The sequence below is a fragment of the Otolemur garnettii genome, unplaced genomic scaffold (assembly GCF_000181295.1).
Source record: "Otolemur garnettii isolate 467f Iridium unplaced genomic scaffold, OtoGar3 scaffold00015, whole genome shotgun sequence".
NCBI classification, from domain to species: Eukaryota; Metazoa; Chordata; class Mammalia; order Primates; family Galagidae; genus Otolemur; species Otolemur garnettii.
In genome coordinates this window covers 12,212,678-12,228,919 of record NW_003852410.1, presented here as the reverse complement: position 1 = coordinate 12,228,919, position 16,242 = coordinate 12,212,678, and the positions used below count along the sequence as shown (strand labels likewise).

The window sequence follows — 16,242 nt, the reverse complement described above, 5'->3', positions numbered from 1 at the left end:
AAGACTAATTTTTTTTCAATACTCTAATAGTGTTTTATTTCAAACTTTGATCTCTGCCCTGTGAGTAGAAAGAAAGTGCTGCTGTTTTGTTCCTACACTTCCTGCTGTGGGAAAAACTGGTATCAGATGTTCTCTGAAACATATTACTTTTCATCTAGACTCAGAAGCTAGACATACAATTTCAAAGGAAGAGGGTCCATGGCTGAGCGTCCCTGCCACCCACCTGGGCCCAGCCATCAACCATGATTGTTGAAGACTGCTGAAAAGATTTAAGCAGGCCAGGAAAAAACAAAGATAGTTCCTCTTAGAATACAATGGAGATTGATGATTTCCTAGCTCCCAGCAGCTTTATCGGCCACACTTTATCCCAGGAGTTGCATTTGCCATCAGACCAGCTGAGGCTTATAGGCCTCTCATTGTGTTTCTTCATGGTTTTGCAAGGTTTCAGCTGGGCGCCAGGGATCATCACCATCTTGAGGGTAGGCTGCTCAAGGAGTGCCTATGAGGGAACAATCTTGCCGTGCCTTCTCCAGCTCCATAGGGGTTTTTCAGGTGCATTTCAAACACAACACACTCCAGGACATCTTTGGGTACATTTTCCTGTTCATACATCAACCATCCAAACTGGTCATAGATGGCCAGAGACTAGCAGGTGTGATGCAGATGGTGACCTGGCCATACAAGCTGCCCTGATTCACCAGACTTAAATAGCGAACCTGGACCATCTGAGGTTGCTCTAAAGATTCCACAAAGCGCCCGCAGATAGCGTTATATTTGATGTCCCAGACCATGTACAGGAAACACCATTCGGTTACAAAGGCATAAAGCTGGTCTGATCTGAGTTGTGCAGACAAAGGTGAACTTCCAAGAAGATATCCTTCACTTTTTCAGAGAAGTCCTTAATTTTAAAATTAGCATCATATTTTATTTTCCAGAATGACAATTGTGATGCCACTTTCTTCCACAATCGCTCAGTTCTCTGTTCCAGTCCTTCCTTTGAAAGAGAAGACATGTGAGCATTACCTTCTGGAGTCTGGAGGAACACATAGGCATCAAAGATACCAGCTGTCCAGGCCAGATATATGGGATGCTCCAAACATTCTGGAGGAATGACCAATCCTGCTTCCCGGGCTTGTTCTATAAATTCTTTCCATTTTGTGTTTAGATTTATAAGTAGGAGGTGTGAAATGGTTTTTAGTTCTTGCTGGAACTACAGTTCTGGATTGAGTCACCAGAACAGGCTGCTGAGACCACCATCCCAATGTCCTGGACAAGAAGCCCCAATTTTTGTTTTTAAATGCGTAAGAAGGGACATAGGTTTAGTGCACAAGGTCTAGGGAGGTGAACAAAAACTGTATTTCTAATAAGCTACCAGGTGGTGCTTGCTGTTAATTCTTGGACCACATTTTGTGAACTGCCGCTCTAAGTTATTTACTGTGTCTTTCTCTCTGGTTCATTTGTTTTTTTCTTGGCCCATCGTTTGGGAATAAATCTACATCCACATGAAATAACTAATGGGAGACCACTTTATGGTAAGGAGCACCTCGAAAATAACTGTATTAGATTTGTGACTGTGAATTAAGATAAATGTCCTGTTAACTCAATTCCTCTTATTATACTTATAGGACTACACATCCCTTGTCGTCTGGAAATACCAAATGGCATCAATTTTATGAACAGATGAAAATATGTCTCTGAGTAGTTCAGGCTTTGACAGAACTTTAGTCACTAGATAACTTGCCCATGGTCATAAAAAGGACTAAACCGCTCCCCACTTCTTCACCTCACCATTCAGAGCCCATTAAGAAATATTTTTACATTTGGATGTGTTTTTAATCTTTCAAGGGAGAAGATTTAGTGACATCTGGGAAGGATGACTTTGTCTTTTGGCCTGAGTTATCCTTTCAAGTCCATCCCCTGCCCTACCTTTCTGTTTATCACTACTTATCTCTTGCATTCCCAAGATCCTATTTGAAAGTCATATTTACTACAGATTCTTCATTATCTGGTAACGACTTACAAAGTGTTTTAAATCCATTTATCTTTTATCTGTTTTCTTGATTTCTAATCCGTAGAATGTCATGTTTACTATTTTTCTCCCTTTTCTTTATCTGATCTTTTCCTAATGCCATGTCTCATAATATTATATCAAGTATCATTTTTTTAGCTAGTTTTCACATTTTACAAAAATTTCTCCAACTTTATCTTTCCTGGTAGGGACCTGGAGTGAACTTTTCCTGCTTATTCTTTCAAATGAGATCCCTTTTTGATTGTCTCATTTGACGATTGGCTTATATCGTGTTTGACAAATTAGTATATGGGTGATCACATTATTTCTAAAATTCCAATTGGTTATGGCTCTTATTTTTATTCAGTTTTATTCATTTTTATTAATAATTTTTCCATCTGGATTTACTTTCATTGGTCATCTGAATTTGACCTATTTAGCTTATAAGTTTTGTATTTTTAACCATCTGAATATCTCCTTTTATTTTTTTTTAAATTTGTGCTTGTTTGCTTGTGTTAATATTTATGTTTTAGTGTTATTGTCTTCCTATATGCTGTAAGAGTTGGGTTTTCAATTTTGACAACAGGGACAAACAACTGTATATAATATATACTAACTTATGAGCTCATAGCAATCTTTTGTCTGGCCACCACACTGTTATTCATTGAAGGCTTTTACAATGGAGCCTGCTCTCTCTGATGCTACTCTATTCCTCCTACTTTCAAGCTCTTTTCCTCTGTTCCTGTCCTGCTTTCTTTCCTTAACTCTCTCTCAAAACCCTCTGTATCATGGTTCCTAAATTCCTCCCCAAACCTTGCTCTTTTTCTCATCCATACAGAGATGCCTCCAAGCAGAACCTACTTTTTAGAGTCTTTTTCTAAACTCCATTGATGTTGTCATCAAAATCTACTGGTTCAAAGTAAAAAATTCATTTTACCATAAGGACATTTGCAGTAGATTGTTCATTGCAGTTTAATTCACAATTGCCAAGATGGAGAATCAATTCAAGTGCTCATCAACTCTTGAATGGATTAATAAATTTGGTATATGTATACCATGGAATACTATTTGGCCATAAAAAAGATGGAGACTTTACATATTTGTATTAACCTGATGAAGTTGGAAAACATTCTTCTTAGTAAAATATCACAAAAATGGAAATTCAAGTATACAAAGTACTCAATACTAATGTGAAACCAATAGATGATTAACTACACTCCACATGAGAGGAAAACAAAACTAAATTCAAGTTAGAGGGTAGGAAGGAGGAGGGAGAGGGGAAAGGGGAGGGGAGATGGGGATGGGTAAGCTCTCACCTAATGGGCACAATGTAAGGCTACACAGCACATCAACTACAACTTAGACTTTACCTAGCAAATACTAACAATGAAACCTAATCATGTGTACCCTCATATTAATCTTAAAAAAAAAAATCTATTGGTTCATTGCCTTTTCTCTCAGCTTTCTTAGTTTATCATACAAATTAGCTCATACTATGTCTGATAATATATCTTTTCATAAGCAGAAATGGATACTTTTTTATTGGAGTGTGTGACTAGACAGCCTAAGGACTGTGACTGTGATTACCACTTAGAAAGACATCAGGCATTCAAACAACTATTCCATGTGATTACTCCCCTCTGGATGACATATTGTTTTGTCTGTTACATTAATCTCTACAAATAACTATTTCTCCAAGTGTATATCCATGCCAGATTTTCAATTTCACATGTGTAGTAGCAAGCCACATGCTCAGTCACTTTGTTACAAATCAGCGAGATAGAGAAGTTGACCCAGGTCAATGTCTATTGTCCAGCCCTGATCAATGAGCCATTTCCAGGAGAAAGTGGTATGCAGTGCCATTATGACTGCTGAAGGCAAGCCCCCAGGGTGACAACTATGAGATAAACGGGGATTTCTCAGTCATACAACACGTTGATATTAAGGCCATATTTATAAATGTCTATATGAACTTGAAAGTAATAAAAATAAAACTTGCATATGATAAAACACATTCAGATAGTCTTCATAATATCAAATGAAAATAAAATTATTCATTCCATCTTATCCCTTGAAAAAAATTTTTTTTCAATTTGCATGATTGTTTCCTTTTTAAAGTTACATACAGAGAAAAAGACAATGTGCATTTTAACAAGTTTTCACAAAGTTAATACACATCTGTAATATCAGTATCCACATCAAAAATATCCCCTTACACCTTTTCCTTGTCATCACCCCCAAATGTGTTTATTACCTTGTCTTCTGTTTTTTTTTTTTTTCTTTTTTGCCGTTTTTGGCCAAGGCTGGGTTTGAACCAAGATCAATTTTGCATATTTAATTCTTTTGTCTGGTTCTTTTGCTCAGCATTAAGTCCTAGGGGTTACTCTGTGCTATTTTGGATCATTGTAGTTCATTCCTCCTTGTTACTGTGTGCAATGTTTGACAATACCATAGGTTATTCATTCTAATGTGAATGGATGCTTGTATCATGTCCAGTATTTTCTAATTTCAAATAATGCTCTCATGGACATTCTTGTACATACCCTTATTTATGTACATATCATTGGATATGTACCAAAGCACAGTATTGCAGAGCAGTAGAGTGTTTGTAAGATAAGCATTGATAAAACTAAGAATAGGAAATTAGGTTTCTGAAGTGGCATACCAATTTTACACTCACATCATTGGTGTATGGGAACTCTAGGTTTTCTACGTCCTAGACAACATGGTATTCTTTAGTGTTTTTTGTCTTAGCCTTTGGCTATATAACTGTATTCTATTTTAGTTTTAATTTGAATTTTCCTATGACTATGATGGCTGAACATGTTTGCATTTGAATATATTCTTGGTAAGGTGGTAATTCAAGTATTTTGCTAATTTCTTATTTATACATTCTTAATGATATGTATTTCTCACTGATATACATATATACTATATATCTTATATATTAAATACATATTTCGATTATTGAATACATTCTCTATGTAAGTCAGATGGCAAGTATCACTTCTAAAATTTGGTTTGCCTTTTCACTGCCTTAATGGTGGACATATAAAATAAAGTCCAATTTATCAATTTTTAACATTACATAAATGAAGTTGTATTTAATTTCTTTGACTTCATAGTATATTTTGTAGTTTTGTTTAAGAGACTTTAATTACCAGGGATCATGAGGATATACTCCTGTTATCTTATTAGTGAATTTCTATTTTCACTTTCTCACTCAGATCTGCAATTATTTTTTGTGTCAATTATAAGGAAGGAGACAAAAATAATTTTCTCCACGTGAGTACTCCTAGACTGAGACCACTATTTAAAGATAATTATATTATACTGCATCACACTATCACTTTGGTCTCCACTATATGCTCCTGTGTATGGATCTAATTATCAAATGTGTTATGTTTTTCTGCCTACAGATATTTACCTATTTTGGCATCAATATATACCTATAATATTGCTTTAATTATAGTAAGTATTGCCATTTGGTACCATAAATCCTCCATCTTTGTTCTTCAAAAATTCCTCAACTATTCTTGGCTTTGTATTACCATAATATTTTGGAGTCAATGGACCATTCCTCCCCCCCCAAAACAAAACAAAACAAAACAAAAATGAAACCCAGCTAGGGTATTGGGAGATTTCATTAATAACATAGGTGAATTTTGAGGAAGACTTAGATTTTGTAATACCGAGTCTTGCAATTCATGAATATGGAATGCTCTTCATTCACTTATGCCTTCTCCAGTATCTGGTAATATTTAATGCCTTTATCATTTGATAATATTGATATTTGAATATTGATCTGATACGAAAGAAGATTAACTATAGATGTCAGATATTCACTTAAGCTCTAGTTGAGTGAAGTTGGAAGTGACAGTAAAGAGATGAGGAGAAAAGTTAGCTCCACCATTTTCATTTTGTAACAAATAGTCAGCAAATTTCCTCTTCTACTCTAATTTTAGTAGGTTAACATTTTTGAGGTGATTGTTTTGGTATTTGCCTTACTTTAGTATGGGTTTATCTTGTCTCTAAAACTTAGCTCTAGGATGAAATAAACTTATGTTTAATGTCTAATCACAAAGATTCAAGCTAGAATGAAATATGGATTTGATGCTTAGGTGAACAAGGAAACAAAGGGAAACTCTATTTTTCACCAAATACTCATGCTGCTAGATGAGTTAGGTATATGGCTAAAGGAAAAGATTTTTTCAGGCTTCCAAAGAGAAATGGTTCTTTGACATATCTAGTTTCTAAGTGAAAGATTGCCAAGGAAAGAAAATGATTTCAGCATATCAGTTTGCTGGATTTGATTTTCAAGTGAGGATTTTTACATGAAGAAAAGTAAGGTCTATCTCTCTGTCATCCATTTCTCTGTCATATATCTCTCTATGAGAAAAATAAGGTCTTTCTATCTCTACGAGCTATATATTGTCTTTTTTTTTTTCATGTTGAAGACATTTACAATATATTTCTATCCCATTTTTTTCAGTTCACTAGAGGAACAGGTATGTTTCATAGCTGACACATCTTGGATAAAAGACTGGTAGCCTGGGAACTAGAATACATATGAAAGTGTATCTCCAAGAAAACATTTATTCTGTTTTATAATAGAATAACAAATAATTATAAGAGAAAACATTCATCAGCAAAGATTCTTTATTCTCTATATCTAGCAATTTTAGAAAACTCTTTGGGTAAAGGTTTAGATAGATTTAGATCTAAAAGAATTATTTAATATATTTTATATGAATATTAATTCTTATAGCCTTCTGACTTTATTTACAGTATCTGATTAAGTAAAATTCTAAATTTACAAATCTTAAAGAACCCCAAATTATTTGATGTTGATGTATTAATAAATGCACTGCCAGGAATTATTTAGATATAATAATAATAAAAACAACAATTATAGTAAGAACTAATATTTATCTTCACAGTGCATCATGCCCTTTGCTTATCCTATATTGCTTCTTAGCAACAGGCAGGTAATATAAATATTCCCACTTTGCAAATGAGAAAACTGAAGTTCTGAGGGAGTGATTAATTAGGTGGCCATCTTCTCATTGTTAGTAAAGGGCTATTTACAGGTGCAAATCCAAGTCCATCCCACTTAGCAGCTGTACTTCTTAACACTCGATTGCCTTCCACTGGATCTATCATCCTGGCTTATTGAAGTAAATTTCTAAATGTCAGTGTATTCATGCATATAACAGACATAGCTCTTTGCCATTTGATGGAGAGGAAAGTTTTTACATTTTTACTACTATCAGCAAAGCGCCTCTGAATATGAATGTACAAGTGTATATGAGTATTTGTGTTCATATATATTTCTTTTTCCCACGTGTCAATTCCTGGTGGTACAATTCTTTGGGTGTATGGAAAATGTATGTTTAACAGTTTCAGAAACTTCCTGACTCTTTTCAAATGGAATGTCCCATTTTGCATTTCTAGAAACAAACAACACATCAGAGTTCCAGTTGCTTCAAGTCTCTGACACTTCTTTTAAATTTAGCCAGTCTGCAGTGGTGTTCCACTGCATTTTTATTTTGAATTTCACTAATGACTAACAATGTTGAGCATATTCTCATATGCTTATTACATTCATTTGTACATCATATTTGGTTTTTTGGTTCAGTTCTGTTGACCATATTTTTAAATTGGGCTGTCTTACTGAGTTTAAAGTCTTTTTATATTCTAGACACATATCATTTCTCATATATGTTTTGAAAATATTCTTTCCCATTCTGTGGCTTCTCTTCTCTTTTAAACAATGTCTTTTGAAGAATAAAAGCTCTTAATTTTTATGAAGTCCAACTTAGCATTTTTCATCTTTTATGTTTTTTCATTAATATATCTAATCTAAGAAAAAAATTGCCTAATTCAAGGGCATAAAGATTTTCTATGTTTCTTCTGGAAATTTAATATTTTTCCTGTTGTATGTTAGTTTTTTTTTTTTTTTTTTCATAGAGACAGAGTCTCATTTTATCGCCCTCTGTAGAGTGTGTGGCGTCACACAGTTCACAGCAACCTCCAATTTCTGGGTTTAGGCGATTCTCTTGCCTCAGCCTCCTGAGCAGCTGAGTAGCTGTAACTACAATGCCCAGCTATTTTTTGTTGCAGTTTTTCTGGGGCTGGGATTGAATCCTCGGTATATGGGCCGGCGCCCTACCCACTTAGCCACAGGTGCTGCCCTATTTTAGTTTATTGTCTATTTTAAGTTAATATTTGTCTATCATGTGAGGTAAGGGTCAAGATTATTTTGTTTTGTTCATGAAAATCCAATAATTCCAATACCATTTGTTGAAGAAGTTGTTTTTTCCAATTGAATTACCTTGGTATTTGTGCAGAAAATCAATTGACTATATAGGTGTATACCTATTTGTGGACTATCTTTGTTCTCTTAATCACAATGCCTGTCCTCACTTTAATTTATTGAGCACTGTAGATTTATAGTGAATCTTAACTCAAATAGTGCTAGTTCTCTAGTGCTGTTCTTCATTTTCAAAATTGTTTTAATTAGACCTTTTACATTGCCATGTGAAGTTTAGAATTAGCTTGTCAATTCATCCAAAAATTCTGCAGCAATATTTAATTGATTTAATGTTAAATCTAGAGGTCAATTTTTTTATTAATTAAGTCATATACACATGAATCATTAATACATTTATGCATACGTGGGGTACAATGTGTTGTTTTTTTATACAATCTGATGTGCGTACATCAAACCAATCAACATAGCTTTTGCCTCATTTACTTGACTATTATGTTAAGACATTTATGTTCTACATTTGACAGATTTGACTTGTACCTTTGCAATATGCTCCATAGGTGTGGTCCCGCCTTTTACCCTCCCTCTATCAAACCTCCCCACACCCCTCCCTTCCCACTCCATTTTTCTCCTTCATCCTGGGCTATAGTTTTTATCTTTCATAAGAAAGTGTAAGTATAAGTTGGCTTCATAGAAGTACTGAGTACATTGGATACTTTTTCCTCCATTCTTGAGATACTTTACTCAGGAGAATATGTTCCATGTCCTGCCATGTAAACATAAAAGAGGTAGAGTCGTCATTTTTTTTTTTTTTTTTTTTTTTTTTTAGACAGAGCCTCAAGCTATTGCCCTGGGTAGAGTGCCATGGCATCACAGCTCACAGCAACCTCTAACTCCTGGGCTTAAGAAATTCTCTTGCCTCAGCCTCTCAAGTAGCTGGGACTATAGGTGCCCACCACAATGCCTGGCTATTTTTTGGTGGTAGCCATCATTGTTTGGCAGGCCAGGGCCAGATTTGAACCCACTAGCTCTGGTATACGTGGCTGGCACCTTAGCCACTTGAGCTACAGGTGCCACCAGAGTCTCCATCTTTTTAAAGGCTGCATAGTATTCCATGGGATACATATACCACAATTTATTAATCCATTCATGGGTCGATGGGCACTTAGGCTGCTTCCATGACTTGGCTATTATGAATTGAGCTGCAGTGAATAATTTGGGGCAAATATCTTTGTTGCAAAGTGATTTTTGGTCTTTTAGATATATTCCTAGTAGAAGAATTGCAGGATCTAATGACAGGTCAATTTTTAGATCGTTGAGTGTTCTCCAATTTTTTCCAAAAGGAACACATTTATTTGCAGTCCCACCAGCAGTGGAGAGGTGTTCCCTTTTCTCTACATTCATGCCAACATCTGTAGTTTTGGGATTTTGTTATGTGAGCCACTCTTATGGGACTTAGATGGTATCTCAAACTGGGTTTCATTTGCATTTCTCTGATGATCAAAGATGAAAAGCATTTTTTCATATGTCTGTAGACCATGCATGCACCTGTCTTTGGAGAAGCTTCTGTTCAGGTCTCTTACCCATAGTGAAATGGGATCACTTTTTTCTTTTTTTTATTTATAAGTTTGAGTTCTCTGTGGATTCTGGTTATCAGACCTTTGTCAGAAATGTAACCTGCAAATATCCTCTCCCATTCTGAGGGCAGTCTACTTGTTTTATTTACTGTGTTCTTGGCAGTGCAGAAACTTTTTAGTTTGATCAGATCCCAGTAGTGTATTTTTGGTATTGCTTCAATTGCCCTGGAGGTCCTCCTCATAAAGTTTTCTCCCAGGCTAATTTTTTCAAGTGTTTCCCCTGAACTCTTTCCAAGAATCTGTATGGTTTCATATCTTAGGTTAAATCTTTTATTCAGTGAGAGTCAATTTTTGTTAGAGGTGAAAGGTGTGGGTCCAGTTTCAAGTCACCAGCCAATTCACCCAACACCATTTGTTAAATAGGTAGTCTTTCCCCCAATTTAAGTTTTTGATAGGCTTATCAAAGATTAAATGATGAGAAGTGTCTGGATTCATCTCTTGGTTCTCAATTCTGTTCCATACATCTACCTCTCTATTTTTGTGCCAATACCATGCTGTTTTGATCACTATAGATTTATAGTATAGTCTGAAGTCTGGTAGCATGATTCCACCTGATTTCTGAGTAATGTCTTGGCTGTTCAAGGTTTTTTTCTTTTTCCATATAAAATGAAGTACTAGTTTTTCCAGATCTTTAAAGTATGACAGAGGTGATTTAATGGGGAGTGCATTAAATCTGTAGATTGCTTTGGGTAGTATGGACATTTTAACAATGTTTATTCTTCCCAGCCATGAGCATGGTATGTTTTTCCATTTGGATAAAACTGACATGCTGACAATATTTGGTCTTCTGGTGTATAAACCTGGTTTAATTCATCTTTTATTTAGGCATCTATCATTACACTAGCAATATTATGTAGTTTCTGTGTACAAGTCTTTAATCTATATTTTCAAATTTATTTCTAAGCATTTTAGCTTTTAAGGCCTTGAGAAGTTGTATTTTAAAAATATATTACAACATTTGGTTTTGCTAGTACATAGAAACATAATTTGTTTTTGCATATTAACATTGTATTTTGAGACCTTGCTCATCTCACTTTCTTCATTGATAAAAGTATTCTGTATGTAGTTAAACAAAGGCAGATCCCCTTCTCCTGAACAATTACACACTTGACCAGATAATTTTGCTTTGGAGCTAGGTCTGGTGGACTACCAAGTGGTTTTTTTGAGATGTTCTGGTTGGACATGCCGATAAAGATGTGAATTGCTTTGATTCTATCTTTCAAAGAGAGTGCTAAATAATCTAGCTGTACCTCCACTCAGCATTCTTATCCCCCCATCTAAAATTCCATACAGCAGCCCCAAATCAAATGGTTTTGTAATAGAATATTATTGTTAAATAGATCAGAAAAAACTGTATGTGTATAGCAATATTTTACATATAATTATATGATATAATATTATATATTTTCTAGCATACATATAATTTTGCTGCATGTGTAGAATTTTATAAAATTATATATATGTATAAAATTTCAAAGCACTATTCTCATTATAAATCCTGTAGAAAAGCACAGTAATAGACTAATTTTAGACAGATTGTTAGCACTGAGACTTACTTGACAAATGCCTATTTCAAACTGAATTTTCACTGATCTCTGTAGATTTTTGGCAATTTTAAAAATATTTGAAAAAACACATATATGTGTGAACTAAGTTTACAGAAGTACATTCTGTTGTAATTTTATAAGTTTAAAATTATAAGATGTTTTAAATGATAAACTTTTCCATTTAAAGTGAAAAATGGAACTCATGATTCGAGGATTTTTGTTCTTATATAATAATGATTATATTTACTGATTATCATGTGTCAAACACTGTTCTAAATTCATTTTTTTGAACATATTCTTTCTTTTTGCTTTAAATGTTATTAATAGGTTCTGTTATTATTTTTATTTTCTATATGAGGATTCTCTAGTTCAAAGAAGTCCAGTAACTTGCCTGCATTCACACAGCTAGAAAACGGTGAAGCAAGGCAGACACTCAGGATGATGCCCTTTATGATTCTCAATTACATTTTTAATTGTCTGTATCTCATTATAAGCAGAATTCATGCCTGTTTCACTCACAGTAGCTTTGGAATATGTCAACTTCTCAAGGCTGAACTGCATCACCTAGAATATCCTGTCTCACATTTCCAGTTACCAAGGGCCACATGAGAGGTTTGTAAGGGAGAGCTCAGAGGCAGAAAGGGAGCAGGAGCCATTTGGACACACTATCACTCGTTGGCTGGCCCACCTGAGGTAGGAGCCATGATTGTCATCTTTCTCCTGAATTTTCCTTTCCTTCCTTTGACTCTGGGCCAGATTTGTGTGTTTAGCTCCATGACAAAGGGTATTATCATTTGCAGGGCACACACACCACTAGAGCTACAGCCAACAAGAACTGTTGCAGGGTTTGCTAGTCGGTCCCATAACCCCTGGTTTGCGATTTTTGGTGCCAGAATGCTAGATCTCCCCAACTTCATATCCACCTCCCTTTACCAACTGCCTGCATCAGATGTTAAGACTACAACATCCTTACAGAGATTAATGTCAAATAGACATAGATAGTTATTATAGATGCATATATAATTTTATTACTTGGTATTATATAAACATATAACTGTGCATATGTAAACTGTACTATAGTTTTGCATCTCTGATTAAACCCTGACTAATACATCAGTCTGTAACAATTATAAGGTAAGGATAAGTTTGTTGTACTGAAGGAATGACATCAGGCATCAAACTAAGAGACAGTGTTGTATACTGAATAGAGTAATGTCTGTGTCATCAGACTCATATTCAAAAACAGGCTCAGACTTCAAACCATGTGACCCTGAGTAAATAATATAACTGCTCTGAGCCTGGTCTTCACTGGCAAAGAAGATGATTGTGAGGACTACGTGCACATCAAGTGCCTGATATCTCTCCAAGCACTTAAAGAAATGATACATACAATTACTTGTGTTGGTGCTGCTGTCAGAATGAATACGAAAGACATAAGTAATTTAGTCTACACAACATTATCTATCCAGATAATAATATTTAATGGGACACAATAATCACACTATATTCTATGTGGCAGAATCATAAGAGCACTTTGTTCCAGATAGAGCATTTTGTTGTTGAAGTACCAAAAATACCCTTCTAAGAGGAAAGCTAATTTGTATGCATCAATTAATTTAATAATGGAACTTTAAAAAATAACAATGGTTCTTGAATATCTGTGAAAGAATCCCGATTGACATTTTTAAGTTGAGTTATAATTCACATGTAATAAAAGACTCAGATCTCAAATGTTCAGTGTGGTGAATTTTAACTTTTGGGTACACCCAAAGGAACAAATCTCTTCAATTACCCTCCTGCCTCTCTTCAGCCAGTCCCCTCAGTGACTGTTCATATTTGGATTTCTATCATCACAAATTAGTTGTGCCAGTTATTTGAGTTCCCATGAATGGCTTCACATGCAGTATGTATTCTTTTGTGTCTGGCTTTATTCCTACAGCATAATGTTGATGTTCATCCAACATATGGATAGTTTGTTCCTTTTTATTGCTGGCTAGTATTTTACTGGATGAATACACCACAAGTTGTTTATAGCATTCTCCTAAGGAATGTGTTTGGCTGTTCCTAGTTTTTGACTACTGACAAAAATTCTTGGCTTGGTCAAACTTTCATCTGCTTCTGAATCTTCTGCTAGACCCATGTGTGCACTTCCTTGTAAAATTTCATCCTAGCAAAGAATTCTGCTGTCAGTTTTGCAAGAATACCCCATCTTCAATAGTAGATCGTTCTGGATTTCAGATTGGATCCTTCATCTTCTGGCATACCCTGACCTGCCTTCAGCAAGAATCTTGTTAGTGGGTTGAGCCAGAATCTCATCCCTGATGTTTCTTTTCAGCAATTTTCCATCCATTCACCCCTACATTTCTCCTTGGCTAAAATTCTCACCTTTTCATGATGTATTCAGAGTTGAATCAAATCTCTCTCCTCCAACTGCCAGATCCCACTTACAGTGGTCTCTATACCTGTAATGAGAGTCCTTCCTTAAATAGTATCATTGAATAATTTTTTATTTAATATTATTATAATTTTAATTTAAAAATAGCACAAGCAAAAATAATAAAACATTCTGAAGTAAGTAATTTTTAGACACATTTTCATGTGTCTTCAGTACACAGTTAAGTGTGGATATTTTAAGTTTCTACAAAAATGTATGTAAGTTTGTTGCTTCACCTGCTTACCAACATACTACTGACAATCATTTTAAATTTAGTCATTCTAGTGGATACAAAATGGTAGCTCACTCTGGTTTTATTTTGCAGTTGCTTGATTATTGATGATGTAATGATATTGAAATCCTTCCCTGTGATTATTGGCCAGTTACACATTGTCTATTGTGAAGCATCTATTTGAACATTTTTTACATTTTTGTTTTCCTTTTTGGCATTGATTTGAAGCCTATAGCTTGTGTTTGCATTTTCTTAATTGTGCAATTTGATGAAAACCAAATAATAGGGGAAGAAACACTAACAAAAATAAAATTCTATTGGTTAAAGAAAGCAAAAATGGAAGGTGGTATATAGACTAGAAAAAGTATCAAAAAAAAAAAAAAAAAAGAAAGAAAAAGAAAAATTGAAGTTCAAAAAAACCCAAAAAAGCAAAAACCCCCAAACCCAAAACAAACAAACTAAAAAACAGTATATATATCTTGGTAAATATTGTATGGACAATAGGAGATCATTTGAGGAGTGAGAAGTTAATCCCAAAGTTGATACAGCTGTACAAGATGGAGACTAGAGGCTTCAACTGGTTTCACAGACCCTGCAGGCTTAGGAGCCCTCATTGGTCCACTTACAAGACCCTACAAGCCATGGGACTAGGCCAAGCAGAAGATTTCCAAGGTAGTACCCTTGTTCTGTTGTAGTAGGTGTAGTAGGAAGGTTTGATTTTCCTCAGGATGTCTTTGTTGCTTGTATTTCTCCACAGCTGAGACTTCAACCCAGAGTCACTGATTCACTGGGATTGGACAGAGATCAGCTGAATACAAGACAGAGCCACCTAGCCCCACCACACCAAACAGGTCCCCAGAGTCAGGCTGTACTACTATAAGGGTCCTTTGCAAAGCTATAGGGGAAAGCTGCAGTCATCAGTCCCAGTTTCTTGGCAACGGGCTGGTTAACGACAACCCCAGGAGACTGCAATCCAATCTCACCTTACCTGCTGTTCATCCAGCCAAACCGTGAAAAACAATCATGGGGCAGAAACAGCAGAAAAACTCTGGCAACATGAATAATCAGGGTAGATCAACTCTTCCAAGGAACAATAAAGTAGCCTCAACAGAAGATCCCATTCATAAGCAAATCCCATTCATAAACAAATGGCTGAGATGTCAGAAATCGTGTTTAGAATTTGGATAGCAAATAAGATTAACAGAATGGAAGTAAAGTTGGAATTAGAAATTCTAGGAATAATTCAAAAGTTGTCTCAATAATTCAGTAAGTTCAAAGACAAAATCACAAAAGATTTTGACACATTGAGAAGAGAAATTGCAGCCCACCAAGGTATGAGAAATACAGTGGAATCCCTCAGTAACAGAAGGGAGCAGACAGAAGATAGGATTCCTGACATTGAAGACAAAGCTTTTGAACACTTCTAAGTACTCAAAGGGAAAGAGAATTGGAAACAAAAATGGATCATTCTCTCCAAGAGCTGTGGGATAATCCAAAAAAGCAAACATTCATCTCATAGGAATTCCTGAAGATAATGAGATGGCTTCAAAAGGCCTAGATGCCCAGATGCTTACTCTAAGAGATAATCGAGGAGAATGTCCCAAACATGGCAAGAGATTCTGAAATTCAGATAGCAGACAGTTTAAGAACACCAGCATGACTCAATCCAAATAAAGCATCTCCCAGACACATTATAATTAACTTCACAAAGTTAATATGAAGGACACAATACTGCAAGCAGACAGACATAAGCCACAAGGGGAAGAATATTAGAATGACTGCAGATCTCTCTGTTAAAACTTCTCAAGCCAGAGGAAGATGGTCATCTACCTTCAACCTCCTAAACAAAACAATTTTCAAACTAGGATAGTATATCCAGCTAAACTGAGTTGCATCTATGATGGAAAAATTAAATACTTTCATGACATTCACATGGTGAAGAAATTTGCCATAACTAAACCAGCTCTCCAGGATATTCTCAGACCCATCCTCCAATGATGACCAGCACAACACTCTACAACCAAAGTAAACTCACTCAGAAACTTTTGACCAAATCCCAATTTCAGCAATGACAAAAGGATATATTGAAAATATCCACTGGACTTTCAAAAAA

The 16,242-nt window shown here is 35.3% G+C and overlaps 1 pseudogene; it reads right to left on the bottom strand.

Annotated features, from left to right (window-relative positions):
* Positions 1-386: 386 nt before the first annotated feature.
* Positions 387-15,128, bottom strand: LOC100953008 (annotated as a pseudogene).
* Between the last annotated feature and the right edge of the window lie 1,114 nt (positions 15,129-16,242).